We start from the raw sequence: 16,801 nt of genomic DNA, 5'->3' as shown, positions 1-16,801 counted from the left end.
TCCTTTGAGCATCATGTTGGCACTCAAAGTTTTAGATTTTTGGAGCATTTCTGATTTTGGATTTTCAGATTAGGGATGCTCAACCTGTATCCCATTGTATGGATATACCACATTTTGTTTATCCATTCATCCACTGATGGACATTTGAGTTGTCTTCACCTTTTGGCTATCACAAACAATGCTGTGTACATTTGTGTATACATTTTTGTATAAACATGTTTTCAGTTATCTTCGGCATACACCTAAGAGTGGCACTGCTGGGTCATACGGTAACTTCATGTTTAACTTTTTGACGAACTATCAAAATGTTTTCCTCAGTGGCTGCACCATTTTATACCAGCAACGTATGAGAGTTTCAATAATTTTTAACACTATACATGGTGTCCTGTGACCAAAAAGTTTAATAACTGCTGTGCCAGGTTGAGGGATGCTGAGATAAAAGTCTCCTTCCTTATGAGGTCATCATGTGCTACAGGAGCTCAGGCTTAGAGACAGAATATCTGAACCCGACCCCTCAGAGCTTCCAAGGCACAGTACAGGGAATGGCTTTACTGCACCCAGTCCACCCCAGGTATGAGCAGTCCTCCTTTCGGTGTCTTCCACTGGTGCCTGGGGCTCTCAAGCCACGATGCCCACCACTCTATTCTCACCCTTTTTTACCTCTCACCTCAGCGTGTCTTCTCTTTCTCTTGCTTCTGCTGAGCTCCTCTCCACACACCTGTCAGGTCATCACGCCTTCACCTCCTCTCCCTTCCTGATGCTAAGAATCTGCTTCACCTATAGACACAATTTCTCTCAACTCCTTGTAGGTTTTGTGCTGCTCCAGAATCCCAAGGGTAGACCCGCTGTGAGTGAGGTTTGTAATATTTATTACATCTGTGAGGCAGCAAAAACTAAGACTTCCCTATACTGAAAGCAAGCCTCAGGTGACTTCTGGAGAGAACAGTTTTCCTGAACTTCAGTACCCTACAAAATTCAAACAAGATGGCTCAACTTCAGTACCCTACAAAATTCAAACAAGATGGAACATTTCCCCATAACCTGTGAATACATTACCTTATATAGCAAATGGGAATTAAGGCTGCAGATGGAATTAAAGCTGCTAATCTGCTGGCTTCAAGGTAGAGAGATGAGCCCAGATTTTCCAGGTGGACCCAACATAATCACAAGGATCCTAAAAAGCGAGGCAGGAGAGCCAGAGAGAGAAGATGTGAGAACTCCATCTACCACTGTGGCTTTGAAGATGGAGGAAGGGCCTGAAGCCAAGTAATGTGAGCAACTTCTAGAAGCAAGGAAAAGGCAAGAAAATAGATTCTCCCCTAGGGCCCACAACAGGAAACACAGCCTACTGAAAGCCTGATTTCTGCCCACTGAGTCCTGTGTCAGACCTCCAACCTACAGCACTATACAATAATAAATGTGTGTTGTTTACGGCACTAACTCTGTGGTAATTTGTTACGGCATCAATAGAAAATTAACACAGTAGAAGTCCTTCTTTAAAAAAAAAAAATGCACTTTAAAGAATCGCCCCCTCCCTAGTCTCATACCCCAACTCATTTCATAAGATAGAGGCCGTGACGTGGCCACACTCTTTCCCCTTGAGATTGTCAACTTCCTTTCTTACAGTCTGAGAACTCTTTTTTCCATCAAATGACAAGCATCTGAGAAGCTGCATAGTATCACTTAGTGACAAGTGTTGACAATTTGCCTCTGTCTTCTCTGCATCCTCATTTTAACAATCCAAAATTTCTTCCATGGACAATTACTTCATTTTCCACCCCCTTTTTTTCCTACTATCTTTAACATATTTACCAACTTTTCAGAGACATGTGTATTAGAATCTCTAGTATGCTATAAATATAAAATAATTCAGAGTTTATATTCATAAACATGGACACACCTGACAAACCAAAAAACAGTTCACAAAGACCGCAGTTGCATCGTCATTCAATGGAATACCTTTAACTGGCTCAATGAGGAAACCATATCCCACCTGCAACTGCAAAATATCTCCATACAATATATTGGTTGAAAGTGTCGTTTGTCCCTAGTCTCTACAACAAATAAGACACATTTTACAGCACTAAAAATTAATATGTACTCATTTATCACAAAGAAGGATGAGAGATAAAACCCCTGTGACTGGCCGTGGAGATCAACAGGGCACTCTGATGAAACATTTATATTGGTTTGTCAAGTTCTCCTAGAGCAAGCTTCTTTTCCTGTTTCCTATGAGGAGACATCTGTGTTCCTACTGAGAAACTGGAAGGATCAGCTACCTGGAAACCATGTCAAATGCATTAAAAATTAATAAAAAAAAAAATTAACCCCATGGTATCATTCCATCTCTGGCTAAACTATATAATATGTACACTTCACACAACTGCTGCACTAAAACTTCTAGGCCTCACCATTTGTTCTACAAAGGAAAGGGCCAAAAATATAAATCATTCAACATGTCCAGAGTTCTGTGCACAAAAACAATGCAAAGGGGCTTTAATTAAATGCTATAAGCTGCACCTCTTGCTATAAATGTTGTGAACACCTTATTATGTGTCATTTCCAACCAGTTCCCAATTTTCAAAAAACTGTACAAAATGATACTTCCTTCTATGCAATTAACATGAAAAAAGTTATTTGTATGGGACACTTTAGAAAACAAGTTAATATAGCTGATCTTTGAACAACTCAGGGGTTAGGAGAAACAACCCCTTTATGGAGTTGAAAATCTGTGTGTAACTTCTGACTCCCCAAAAACTTAACTAATAGCCTACTGTTGACTGCAACCTTTACCTATAACACAGTCAATTAATACATATTTTGTATATGTATATACTATATTCATACAACAAAGCAAGCTACTGAAAAGAAACTGCTATTAAGAAAAATCATAAGGAAGGGAAAATAGATTTACTATTTATTAAGTGAAAGTGGATCATTATAAAGGTCTTCATCCTAGGCATCCTCAGGTTGAAGGCAGATGAGAAAGAAGAGGGGTTGGTTTTGCTGTCTCCAGGGGAGCAGAGGCATAAGAAAATCCATGTATAAGTGGACCCAGTTATAAGAGGTATGCCGTTCCTCTTTACTATATATATAGACCCATGTTAGAAATACAAAGTAAAGTACACCATCCTTGCCCTCAGCATAAGTGGGGTGGGAGGTGAGCACACTCCTCCATCCAGGCGCTCAACCCAACACTGCTGGGTGGCAAGGAATCCATTGCTGACGGCTGCAGCATGGTCTGCTAAGAACCTACAATGGAGTCAGGCCTAGGTCAAATGCTTTACAGGCTTAGTCTCATTTATTCTCCTAACAGCCGTAAGAAGTAGGTTTCATTATCCCCACTCTGTAAATTAATTAGGTGAATGGAGAGACAGGATGCAATCACCCAAAACCGCACCAGGAAGAAGCAGGGCCAGGATTCAAACTCAAGTCTGGCTGACTCAGGCTTATCTTCTGATACTTCATTAAGTTTTCTTACTACATTTTATTACATTTAAAATTATCCCTGGATTTTAAAATCCTTTCAGTTTACAATCTAGCAGAGGAAATAAGAGCATGAATAAAAACCACAACTGGCCAGGCATGGTGCCTCACGCCTATAATCCCAGCACTTTGGGAGGCTGAGGCAGGTGGATAACCTGAAGTCAAGAGTTTGAGACCAGCCTGGCCAACATGGTGAAACCCTGTCTCTACAAAAATACAAAAATTAGCCAGGTGTGGTGGCAGGCACCTGTAATGCCAGCTACTCGGGAGGCTGAGGCAGGAGAATCGCTTGAACCCAGGAGGTGGAGGTTGCAGTGAGCTGAGATCACGCCATTGTACTCTAGCCTGGGCAACAAGAGTGAAACTCCGTCTCAAAAATAAAAATAAAAATGAACACAACTGTAAGCAATAGTTCTCTATGAAATGGGATACACAGTTAACTGACACAGAACAGACACAAAGGAGGAAGGTGGGGCAGGAAGGGCTGATGCCCAGCAAAAGTACAAGCCAGAGTGAGCAAAGGCACGTAATCGGGAAACAATGTAGGGAGTGCTCAGGGAATGACAAGTGGAACAGAGAGTCTGAGAGGGCCAAGAGTGAGAGAAAGGCCAGAGATGGCTGAGCCACACTTCATGCATGACCTCCACACACCCTGGAAGGCCCGAGGCTGATCCCAGGACTCAGAGTGAATCGTCTAAGGATTCACAGGACTAAAACCACAGAAGACTGAGTTTTGGAAGAGTAATCTTTGCAGAAACAATTCGGGCTGGCCCATGCGCACTGCTAACGCATGAAATTCCTCTCCTAATCGACAGAAAAAAATGAAGCCACCTGAATGCAGCCTCTCCTCCCTGCTGTCCCCTCCTCTCCTTCCTCACTGTCAGGGTTAATGGGACCCCTGGAGTTCCCCCATCCTTTCCCTCCTTCTCCAGAGTGACTCCTTTCATTATTTTGAATCTCTCCCTCTAACTTGGGCTTCATCCTCTGAGCCTTCAAAGCACATATGCATCTGCCAGTTGCAGGAAAATGTAAATATAAAACACAGTACCTGCCTTTTCACACCCCAGTCTCACACAGGAGTGGTCTGCCCTTGTTGCTGCATCCTTTGTAACCTTGAATGTCAGCAATTCAGCTTCTGTCCCCATTGAAATCTTTCAGAAACACACCAGACTGCCATCAATCACTCATCAAATGCAATGAAACTTGCTCAGTCTTCATGGACTTGCTTAAGAACTCAGAATTGCTGATCATCGTCTTCATCTTGAAGTTCTTTCCTCCTCTGACTTCTGTGGATGTTTCTCCTGGTTCCTGCCCTAGCTCTGACCACCCTTCTTGGTTTTCACTGTGCCTCACAGACACAAGTGCCACATGGCCCAGGGCCTCCACCCTGTGCCCCAGCTTCCCATGCCATGGGAACAGTTACAGCATCTCTACTGTGCCCCAGTCCTCCTCCCAAGCTGAAGCCTCACGTTAAAACTGTAGGGAGGATGAAAGCACCTGTCACCAACAGCCAGACTTGGTTGGAAAGGTCAGTATGAGATATTTAGAAAGGCAGGTGGAGGTGAGATCATGGAGAAACTCACATACAAGGGAAGGTCAGTGAAGGTCACTGAGAAGGAAAGTGACTTGTTCAAAGGAGTGTGGATGGACAACTAGCCTGGAAGGATTGTGAAAGATGGACCTAAAAGCAAAGAGATAAAGGCAAGGAAGACAACTAATCCAGGCTCAGTAAATCAAGGCAGGAACTAGTGTGGCCACAATTGAAACAGAAAGGAAGGAGCGGTCTCTTGAGAGTCCAAGTTAAATAACAAAGAAGCATCAGCTGATACAATGTCCAGGTCACCTCTCATCCGTCAGCCACTACAAGGGTATCACGTTGCTTCTGTATCCCAGCACTGGGCTGGGCGGTGGTACTACCAACATGATCCGTATAGTCCCTGCTTTGAAGGGACACACAGTCTACATGGAAAAGTCAAGAAAAGAAATCCAGCCCTCTTAAAACCATTTCAAAGAACAGCAAGTAAAATAACCTAACAGACAATCAATAATGAACAGGTTTTAAGAGTTTTATCCTGGCTGGGTGCAGTGGCTCACGCCTGTAATCCTAGCACTTTGGGAGGCTGAGGCGGGCGGATCACGGGGTCAGGAGATCAAGACCATCCTGGCTAACACAGTGAAACCCTGTCTCTACTAAAAATACAAAAAATTAGCCGGGCGTGGTGGCGGGCGCCTGTAGTCTCAGCTACTCAGGAGGCTGAGGCAGGGGAATGGCGTGAACCTGGGAGGCGGAGCTTGTAGTGAGCCAAGATGGCCCCACTGCACTCCAGCCTGGGCGAAAGTGCAAGACTCCATCTCAAAAAAAAAAAAAAAAAAACAGTTTTATCCAAGATCAGATAGTTAACCAAAGGAAGAAAAGTGTTGTAATAGGGAAAATATGAGGCACTTCACACTACCTGGCCAGTCTCTGGAATAACTGCACACAATAAAAACACAGCCAGAGAAGATTCCTAGTCATTATCATCCAAGGTCTATAGTTAGCTAAATTTATAATGACAATGTTCAATTCAGGCTTCATACTTAGCCTGTTTCCAGGCACAAAGCAAGTATACATAAACACCAAAAAAATATGGATGAGGAACGGCCCGGTGCAGTGGCCCACGCCTGTAATCCCAGCACTTTGGGAGGCTGAAGCGGGTGGATCACGAGGTCAGGAGATCAAGACTATCCTGGCTAACACGGTGAAACCCCGTCTCTACTAAAAATACAAAAAGTTAGCCGGGCGTGGTGGCGAGCACCTGTAGTCCCAGCTACTTGGGAGGCTGAGGCAGGAGAATGGAGTGAACCCGGGAGGCAGAGCTTGCAGTGAGCCGAGATCACGCCACTGCACTCCAGCCTGAGCAACAATGTGAGACTCCGTCTTAAAAAAAAAAAAAAAAAAGAATATGGATGAGGGATACATGGATATGTCTAACAAACAATTCACTATATATGTATATGCATATGTATATGCTTGAGGGTACTCTCAAGCTCATACCCTCACCGTGAAACCTGGGGTTACTGTGAAGCCTGTATGAACTAAAGCAGTCAGTGATTCTCAAACTTTAAGGCTTACTAAAAAATGCATGTCCTCCCATCTGATCCCTGAATATTTAAATAGTCATCCAGGTAATTAATTCTAATGCAGAGAATAAACAGGTCGCCTTTCTAAATGTGCTTAAAAGTGGTTTACAAAATTGGGAGTTAAATGAGTCTTCATTCAAATACACTTTATTAAGATATTTGGTCACCTCTAATAAAAATACTGATTAGAAATTAAAATTTCTGAGGTCCAATTTACAAAATATTCACATATATTTAGATAATGTGCAGAACAAGAAACATTAAGCAGAATATTAGTAGGCTTAATCTCAGAAACTTTTCCATTGCAAATTTGTATGTATCTTCAGCTCACTTAAGTGGCTGGCTCAGCACACTAATAAAAATCCTATGATAATCTTAGGCAAGATAAACTTAAATAGGGAAGAGCCTCAAGGGAGTAGTTTTCTCAAAAAGGATATATTAAGCCAAGAGTGTATTCTCTTAATTTATATTCTAATGACTCCTACCCATAAAAAGTTGACTGGAATTTCTTCTGTGTCTTCTGAAAGCAAGAATCCAAGTTCTCGGGGATTACAAAAACAGCTGTTTTAAGTCTTTCCTAAGACCACAACTTCCCTAAACTGTGTGGAGCTTTGCAAATGTGGTAACAAATCCATCACTGAAACCAAACACTGTTCATGCCCTTAATAGTTTGGCAGATGCCTCTGGCAAGAGGAAATACAGTCCAAGGTCACAAGTGGGACCTCAAGCCTCATCGTCCTGCTCTGTTCCTGTCCCGCGGATGCTCACCCAGAAGTGGAAATCAGGACGGGCACAGTCACCAGCACCTCACACACTCTTAATGAATGCTGTCCACAGTCTACTGCAAGGTCATTTCGGCCTGAATATTTATCAGTCCAGACTGCTTTTTAAATGTTTGACCCTAGATTACTTCCACAGAGCAAGCAGGACAGATCTCCACGATGTAAATCACCATGAAGTTCCTCGGAGTAATAGGCAGGTTACTGCTGCTCCTTCCCGTACACCAGAAAAGTGGAGAAACTGAACAACTTCTGAAGCCAAATAGTGGTAAGATCTCAGAAGTGGGGTCGTGCGCGGTAGCTCATGCCTGTAATCCCAGCACTTTGGGAGTCCGAGGCGGGCGGATCACGAGGTCAGGAGATCCAGACCATCCTGGTTAACACGGTGAAACTCCGTCTCTACTAAAAATACAAAAAATTAGCCGGGCGCGGTGGCGGGCATCTGTAGTCCCAGCTACTCGGGGGGGCTGAGGCAGGAGAATGGCCTGAACCCAGGAGGCAGAGCTTGCAGTGAGCCGAGATTGCACCACTGCACTCCGGGCTGGGCGAAAGAGCGAGACCCCGTCTCAAAAAAAAAATAAAAAAAAAAAAAAGATCTCAGAAGTGAGCAGTGGAAGTACAGAGACCTTGCTCACTAGGCCCAGCCCCACCCTCCCAGCCTCACTTCCTCTGGTACCTCCGAGCACTGGTTAAGGAAACCCAAGGAAAAGGAACTCTGCAGCCCCTTTGAGGATCTATGTCTGATTTAGGACTCTCCACATCAGAAAGCTTCTATCTTATTCCCAAGTTGGAAGGGCACTCCTATGCCACACCGCCCACCCCACAGCAGCCTGCCCTGACGCCTGGGGCCAGGCTGTGGAGCAATCAATGCCCCAGGGAGTCACCCAGGCGCTGACACCCCCAGGAGGAGTCACTGTGTCTCTGGAGAGCACTCCAAAAACACCACGAAATGGGGATGTGAACAGTCCAACCTGGGAATGGTTTCACTAGCAGAGGTGTGCCTGTGACAACTCAACAGAGTATAAAATGACAACCGCCATGTACCATATACATGAGAATAACAACATGAGCACTTGGTAGCAGATAAAGAGTGGCAAAAAAGTTTAAGATAATTTTGCATTAGAAAAACTAATAAAAGCCTACCAGTTCGGCTGAAAATGCTTTTTTCCCCCTGCAAATTAGAAAAAGATTATGATTATTCTATTTTAGTGCAAAGCGTTTCTGCAAATGAAAAACACTGGGACACAGTCCATAAATTAACACTAAAGCTGAGGATGGAACTTGAAGCCCAGAAAACTGAACAAGACTCACCGAAGGTCATGCAGCTAAAGACTAAGCACACATTATGCCAGGTCTCCAGATTTCTGGGCAGGTGTTTTTCCACTACAAAGCTGATTTCCCAAATAAGCAGTTCTCGTTGTTCTAACGACCTCCAGGCAGAAAGACTCCACAGCCTCAATTGTAATCAGCTGCAGACTCTATCCAATCTTTCAGAAGTTTCCTAGCATATGCACCTAAATCATTCTTCAGAGAATTTTAACTCGTTTCTAACAGCCTTCCAAGTATGAGCCAAACACCTTAAGCCAGCATTTACACTCCAAAGTTTTTAAAGAGGTGTGGGAGAGGGGCAGTATGTATGTGATCTAATTAAACTAAAGAGCTTCTGCACAGCAAAAGAAACTACCATCAGAGTGAACAGGCAACCTACAGAATGGGAGAAAATTTTTGCAACCTACTCAACTGACAAAGGGCTAATATCCAGAATCTACAATGAACTCAAACAAATTTACAAGAAAAAAACAAACAACCCCATCAAAAAGTGACTGCTTCTTGTGCCTCATTAGGAGTATAGGCAAAATTAGAGGTCCCATGAGAGTCAGTTGTGTTAAATGAAATATTTCACATCCAGTAATTCAGACACGCCTTTTTCAGGTTCAGGAAAATTACTTTTGTTTAACTGCAGACCTGCAAGTCTCTAAGGGGAAGAGACACTGACATGGGCGCACGTTGACAACCCTACCCAGCTCCCAAAGACACTGCTCCAGGCAGCGGCAGTAAGGTGTGCTCTCACAAAGTGACTTCTATGGCGGAGGCCACCCTGGGAAGTCAGCTGCTTTCAGATCTGCATTCCAGAGGTTTAACCTGTCCCAACTTTTAAAGTGTCTGTTTTATTCTATAAAATCCATGAGATGTAGACCCATGTTATCTCACAAGAAATAACCTTTACCTAACAATATTACTAATAATAACTAATATTGAGCACATTTACTTTGCACCAAGCACTTTATCTTATTTCATTTTACACCCAAAACAATTCTACAAGGTAGACATTTTTACTGTCCCATTTTACAGAGAAGGAAGATAGGCACTAGGCCCAAGGCTCCCAGCTAGTGCATGGTGGAACACTATAAAATAGAATACTATACAGTCTATAAAATAGAATACTATAGTCATAAAATATAGTCATAAAGTAGTATAAAGTCATAAAGTATAGTCATAAAGTAGTCTATAAAATAGAATACTATACAGTCATTAAAAACAACGAGACAGAAGTCTGTTTACTGACATGAAAAAATTTATGTGAAAAAAGGCAGGTTTTAAAGTGGTACCCAAAGAGTACCTCTCACAAAAGGCAACCCAAAAGCAAGGAATCAGCATGATAACATCACTTCCACACCAAGTCAATTAAAATGCTTATAAAGATAATTTTATATGAGAACAACAGACAACTCAGTTATACTGTAAATGTCTGTGTCCATTCCCTCCTTTCACACTTAAATTGGCATTCCAGGTAGACCACTCAAGGAATTAGCAATGGTAGCCCTCAATCTGTGCTGCCTAATACAGAAGCCTCTAGCCACATGTGGCTATCTAAATTTATTCTTTAAAATTAAGTAAGATTTAAAATTCAGTTCTTCAGTCACACTAGCTACGTTTCAAGTGTTTGACTGCCACATGTGGCTAGTGACTAACACACTGGACAGTGCAGATATATAACATTTCCATCATCACAGAAAGCTCTAATAACAGTGCTGCTGTAGAACAAAAAGAGTGAGTTCTGAGAGGGTAAAATGGGGTAGAACCAGTGAAGACTGGAAATGCAGCCCAAATGTCCAGGTGAATGTCCACACTCAGCTACAGCATGGGCCTAGGGAAAGCAACTGCTGAAAAACCTTGGAGTCTCCCATCTCTGTTAATACAGATAGCACTAATAACTTATAACAAACATAAATCAAGGACACAAGTAATATCCTTTAAAGTTGAAATCTGCAAATATTAGACTTAGTGCAATGATGCAGGAACCACACAAAGATCTGTAATATTCTTTGGAAATAAATTCAGAGCCAGTTCACTTATTTTTTAAAAAACTCATTTCTTAAATTTAGATTCAACTCAGAATTAGAAAGTCTGATCACTCAATTTATACACGAAGCCCCAAATCACATGCTGGTGTTTCCAAAATAAAAGAATCTAATTTATTCTCAAAAGGCAAATGATTGCCACCATCTCATCAAGGAAATAAATGTGTAACAAGCTAAAATGAAATTCTGTGGTATTTTTAGAAAGCCAATCACCTCATTTAGAAGCACATACTGCATGTATGTTTGCAAATTGGTATCTGTCATGTATTTATGCATATATTCATAACACAGAAAAAGAAAAAGAAGTCTGCATTTACTAAACATACTCCAACAGCATCTTCATCCTCATGAGATACAGCAACAACTCTCAATTTTTCAGGTCAATGAAAATGAACAAGGATTTCAATCATCCAAATAGAAGAGAATCTCTGTCCATTCCCTAGACACACACAAATCACTTGTCTCTGGTTTTACAATATACATTAATAACTTTGAGCTGTTGAGTTAGTCTAATCATTTTTTAGCTTATTTTGAAATAATTTTCAGATAACAGAAGAACTGTGAAAATAGTTCAGTTCCCATATACCCTTTACCCAGCTTCCTCTAAGGTATATATACATTATATAGCCATAATGTAAGTTTCTAAACTAAAAAATTAACATTGGTACAATACTATCAACTAAAGATTTTATTTATATTTCTTTTTTTTGTGCTATGACTTTATATATTTTTTTAAATAATTTTTTTTTTTGCACACAAAACAAACATTTTCTAAAAGTACATACAAACAAAAAGATGTATATCAAACATATTAGGGAGGTTGCACACGGGAAGACGGGGAATAGAAATGGGGGGTGGGAATTAAAGAAAATAAATGAGAGAGGGACTCTGTATGGATCAATGATAATAACTCAATCCTCTATTTGACAAAGAAGAAGGAGAAGGAAGAGGAAGAAAAAGAAAGTGGGATAAAGGATCAGAAAGGGAGGAAAATAGAAAAAATTAGAGTATGACTCCAGGGTAGACCTGTTTTGTTGTCGCTTGGTTGGTTGGTTTGTCAGTTGTATTTTTCATATGTTTCACCATGTTGGCCAGGCTGGTCTCGAACTCCTAGCCTCAAGTGATCAACCCACCTCGGCCTCCCAGAGTACTGGGACTACAGGCGTAAGCCACCACGTCCAGCCCCCACATTGCTTCTGGCCTCTGTGGTAGACCTCCCAGATGGGGCGGCCGGGCAGAGGCGCTCCCCACATCCCACACAGGGCAGCCAGGCAGAGGTGCTCCTCACTTCCCAGACGGGGCGGCCGGGCAGAGACGCTCCTTACTTCCTAGACGGGGTGGCGGCCGGGCAGAGGGGCTCCTCACTTCCCGGACGGGGTGGCCGGGCAGAGGCACTCCTCACATCCCAGACGATGGGTGGCCAGGCAGAGGCGCTCCTCACTTCCCAGACGGGGCAGCCGAGCAGAGGCGCTCCTCACTTCCCAGACGGGGCAGCCGGGCAGAGACGCTCCTCACTTCCCAGAAGGGGCGGCCGGGCAGAGGCGCTCCTCACTTCTTCCCAGACGGGGCGGCCGGGCAGAGATGCTCCTCACTTCCTAGACGGCGTGGCGGCCGGGCAGAGGGGCTCCTCACTTCCCGGATGGGGTGGCCAGGCAGAGGCGCTCCTCACATCCCAGACAATGGGTGGTCGGGCAGAGGCGCTCCTCACTTCCCAGACGGGGTGGCCGGGCAGAGACGCTCCTCACTTCCCAGACGATGGGCAGCCGGGCAGAGGCGCTCCTCACTTCCCAGACGGGGCGGCAGGGCAGAGGCGCTCCTCACTTCCCAGACGGGGCAGCCGGGCAGAGGCGCCCCTCACTTCCCAGACGGGGTGGCCGGGCAGAGACGCTCCTCACTTCCCAGACGATGGGCAGCCGGGCAGAGGCGCTCCTCACTTCCCAGACGGGGCGGCAGGGCAGAGGCGCTCCTCACTTCCCAGACGGGGCGGCAGGGCAGAGGCGCTCCTCACTTCCCAGACGGGGCGGCCGGGCAGAGGCGCTCCTCACTTCTTCCCAAACGGGGCGGCCGGGCAGAGACGCTCCTCACTTCCTAGACGAGGTGGCGGCCGGGCAGAGGGGGCTCCTCACTTCCCGGACGGGGCGGCCGGGCAGAGGCACTCCTCACATCCCAGACGATGGGTGGCCAGGCAGAGGCGCTCCTCACTTCCCAGACGGGGCGGCCGGGCAGAGGCGCTCCTCACTTCCCAGACGATGGGTGGCCGGGCAGAGGCGCTCACATCCCAGAAGGGGCGGCCGGGCAGAGGGGCTCCTCACATCCCAGGCGGGGCGGCTGGGCAGAGGCGCTCCTCACATCCCAGACGATGGGCGACCGGGCAGAGGCGCTCCTCACTTCCCAGGCGGGGAGGCCGGGCAGAGGCGCTCCTCACATCCCAGACGATGGGCGGCGGGCAAAGGTGCTCCTCACATCCCAGACGATGGGCGGCGGGCAGAGGCGCTCCTCACTTCCCAGACGATGGGCAGCCGGGCACAGGCGCTCCTCACTTCCCAGACGGGGCGGCCGGGCAGAGGCGCTCCTCACTTCCCAGACGGGGTGGCCGGTTAGAGACGCTCCTCACCTCTTCCCAGACGGGGCGGCCGGGCAGAGACGTTCCTCACTTCCTAGACGGGGTGGCGGCTGGGCAGAGGCGCTCCTCACCTCCCAGACAGGGCGGCCGGGCAGAGGAGCTCCTCACAACCCAGACGATGGGCGGCCAGGCAGAGACGCTCCTCACCTCCCAGACGGGGCAGCAGCCGGGCATAGGCTGCAATCCCAGCACCCTGGGAGGCCAAGGCAGGCGGCTGGGAGGCAGAGGCTGCAGCGAGCCAAGACCACGCCACCGCACTTCAGCCCGGGCAACACCGAGCACCGAGTGCGTGAGACTCCGTCTGCAGTCCCGGCACCTCGGGAGGCCGAGGCGGGCAGAGCACTCGAGGTCAGGAGCTGGAGACCAGCCTGGCCGACATGGCGAAACCGCGCCTCCAGCCAAAGGAGAAAAACCAGGGAGGGGTGGTGGTGCGCGCCGGCAATCCCAGGCAGCCCGCAGGCCAGGGCAGGAGAATCACGGGAGCCGGACGCAGGGAGTCTGCAGCGAGCCAAGTGTACTCCAGCCTGGGCCACAGAGGGAAGAAAAGAGAAGAAAGAAAGAAAGGAAGAAGAGAAAGAAAGGAAGGAAGGAAGGAAGGAAGGAAGGAAGGAAGGAAGGAAGGAAGGAAGGAAGGAAGGAAGGAAGGAAGGAAGGAAGGGAGGGAGAGAGAGAAAGAAAGAAAGAAAGAGAGAAAGAAGGAAAGAAAGAAAGAGAAAGAAGGAAGCAAGGATTTTATTTATATTTCTAACCATTTTCTTTTCACCTAATATCATACTAAACTGGCAGTTTCTAAGCATACAAAAATTAAATGGAAAGAAGTGACAATCTCAAAACCCATCAAAGTTAACCAAAAACATCCTAATTTGCAATAGGTAATCCAGGAGCAGGTAACATACAAATAAACGAGAACTTTAGCTCTTGCTGTTTATTCTTCTGATATTTTTTATTTTCAATATTCAACATTTTTTCAAGTAGTAGTAGGAAACACAGAAATAAATGTCTCCTCATTTTGAATTTGGAAAACAAAGAGGAAATGAATCTATGTACTGGCTTTAAGATATTAATACTGTAGTAAAAACAGCAACCACTTTTTTAAAGACACAAAGCAAGTCTTTATATCATGAGGACAAGTTAAATATAAATACATCTTCTTCTCTAGCTGAGTATCAAATTTATGTTACTCTTGCTTTCTTTCAATTTCAAAAGTCCTCCAGTGAAGATAACCAATGTCCTACAGAAAAGATAGCCTATCTCATTTATACTCCATAAACGTTACCAGCTCAATAAACATTACCAGATTAAGTTTGAGACAGGACTGGCTGTTAAGTATGGAGCCCAGTTATAGAAATCTTTCACCTGCATTTGAATTTTCCACCTTCCAAAGTCCTAAGTCCAAATTCCAACACGAGGAAATACATTTGTTTAAGCCTACTGATAGTTAAACATGCCCTAATTGGCTCATTTCAAAAGCATATACACGGTGAGCTTGGACTTAAACCAGCACTAGGAAAATGCACAACAGAAAATTTCCGCACTTAGAGAAGGGCTCAATTCTCACTTAGAACCATTTCCCAATCAGATTTATACAGCCTTTGCTTTGGTGAAGACTTTGGTTTGTAATAGATGGTTTTAAAAATTGCAGTAATTATAAGAATGAGCTATTAGGCTAATGCATAAATAACTCAAACTTCTGAAAAAAACACTAAAGGAGTAGCTGGAAAAAATGAAGTATAAAAACACACAATTCACAGAAGTGAACTGCCTAATAAATATATTAATGCAGGTAATGTTCCCTATTGAAGCTGACTTTCACAGAAGGCTTCAAAACTCTTTAGAAATAAGTATGTCATCTCTTAATATTTTACACTTTTATGAATATGCTCAAAGAGCATCCTACTGGCATATGTGCCCCCACCACAACACTATTTTTTAATTAAATACATAACATTATTTTAAACTAATTTAAAAACATACATCTGATGGTCAGCAGTCAGTCCTTCAATGTATCTAATGATAGGTGGGACAAACAGCATGTAAAATTCAGTTAACTTTCTGTTATTGGTGTTAATGTAGACCAATGCTACCTTGAAAAAGGTAAGAATAACCGAAAAGAAGCTTTTGTTAAATCTGCATATTTCAATTCCACTCCTGCTTGCTCCTTCCATTGTTTAGATGGATGGTGAATTATGGGTGAAAGGGCTAAATGACCAGAAGTCACGTGAGAAATGAGATCTAAGGATCCCAAACCACCAAGAACTGCTGTAAATACACATTCTCATCAAGTAAGTTGACTATAAATACAGATCCTTCCATCATCTCTTTGACACCACTCTGGAGATCAGAATACTCAGATCTTTTTCCATTACTGGAATTAGAAAGTTATATTCTCAACAGTAACATATTAAAATAAAGTTTGTAAACACAAATATCCCTCAACATTGAGCAAGACTGTATAAACCTGTTCAAACCCAAAATTCTTACCCTATCCCTCCTCAGAGCCAATCTTCCTCTGCTCTTCTCCAATATCCATACACTAAAAGTATGTTCATTCAGTTACCCTGCCTCCAAAGACTCAGGGTCAACTCTGAATCCTCCCTCTCTCTGCACCTTCAGGCACAAAATTATATTGCTGGTTCACTCATTCTTTCAACAATGATTTCATACCTACTCGGTGCCAGGTAGGCAGGGAATACGAAAACCTTTAAAAGCTTTCCTCTGACTGACAGTGTCAGCACGTTCAAAACCGTCTCGGGGAGGATGTGGGGTGGGGTGACAGCACCAGACTTGCTTCTACAACTCCCTTTCCAATCCAATACCCCACTACACAGAACCAACACAGCTGATCTCACTGATTCAGTCTTTTCCCATTCCCATCTAGTTCCCACATCTCCAGCATATTAATCTTTGGGGTCACTTTGATCAGGCGAGCCTACTACCCCAAAATCTGGTACCCCCGCCTCTGCCCGGCCGCCCCACCGTCTGGGAAGAGAGGAGCACCTCTGCCCGGCCCCCCAACCGTCTGGGAAGTGAGAAGCGCCTCTGCCCGGCCCCCCAACCGTCTGGGAAGTTAGGAGCGCCTCTGCCTGGCCACCCCACCGTCTGAGAAGAGAGGAGCGCTTCTGCCCAGCCCCGCAACCGTCTGGGAAGAGAGGAGCGCCTCTGCCCGGCCCCCCAACCGTCTTGCAAGTGAGGAGCGCCTCTTCCCAGCTGCCGCCCCTTCGGGGAAGTGAGGAGCGCCTCTGCAGGCCACCCCACCGTCTGGGAAGTGAGGAGCGCCTCTGCCCGGCCCCCTGCCAACTGTATGGGAAGTGAAGAGCGCCTCTGGCCGGCCCCCACACCGTCTGGGATGTGAGGAGCGCCTCTGCCTGGTCACAGCCCCGTCTGGGAAGTGAGGAGCGCCTCTGGCTGCTGTGCAACCCTCCAAGTGTGAA

General features: G+C 45.2%; 1 protein-coding gene across 5 annotated transcripts in view; it reads right to left on the bottom strand.

The window, feature by feature from the left end:
• Positions 1-16,801, bottom strand: part of CCNY (cyclin Y) — a 299,400-nt gene that overhangs the window by 175,452 nt on the left and 107,147 nt on the right. Inside the window, exon 1 of one of the 5 annotated variants that reach the window (XM_055275155.2) lies at positions 1,057-1,079. The exons of the other annotated variants lie outside the window; for them this stretch is intronic. The gene's annotated coding sequence lies outside the window, so the exon portion shown is untranslated. Of the gene's footprint in view, positions 1-1,056; positions 1,080-16,801 lie in introns of those variants that run through there. 5 annotated transcript variants of the gene reach the window in all.

The sequence above is a fragment of the Symphalangus syndactylus genome, chromosome 4, assembly GCF_028878055.3.
Source record: "Symphalangus syndactylus isolate Jambi chromosome 4, NHGRI_mSymSyn1-v2.1_pri, whole genome shotgun sequence".
Taxonomy (NCBI): domain Eukaryota; kingdom Metazoa; phylum Chordata; class Mammalia; order Primates; family Hylobatidae; genus Symphalangus; species Symphalangus syndactylus.
The sequence above is the reverse complement of the archived record's forward strand: the minus strand, read 5'-3'. Positions and strand labels throughout refer to the sequence as shown.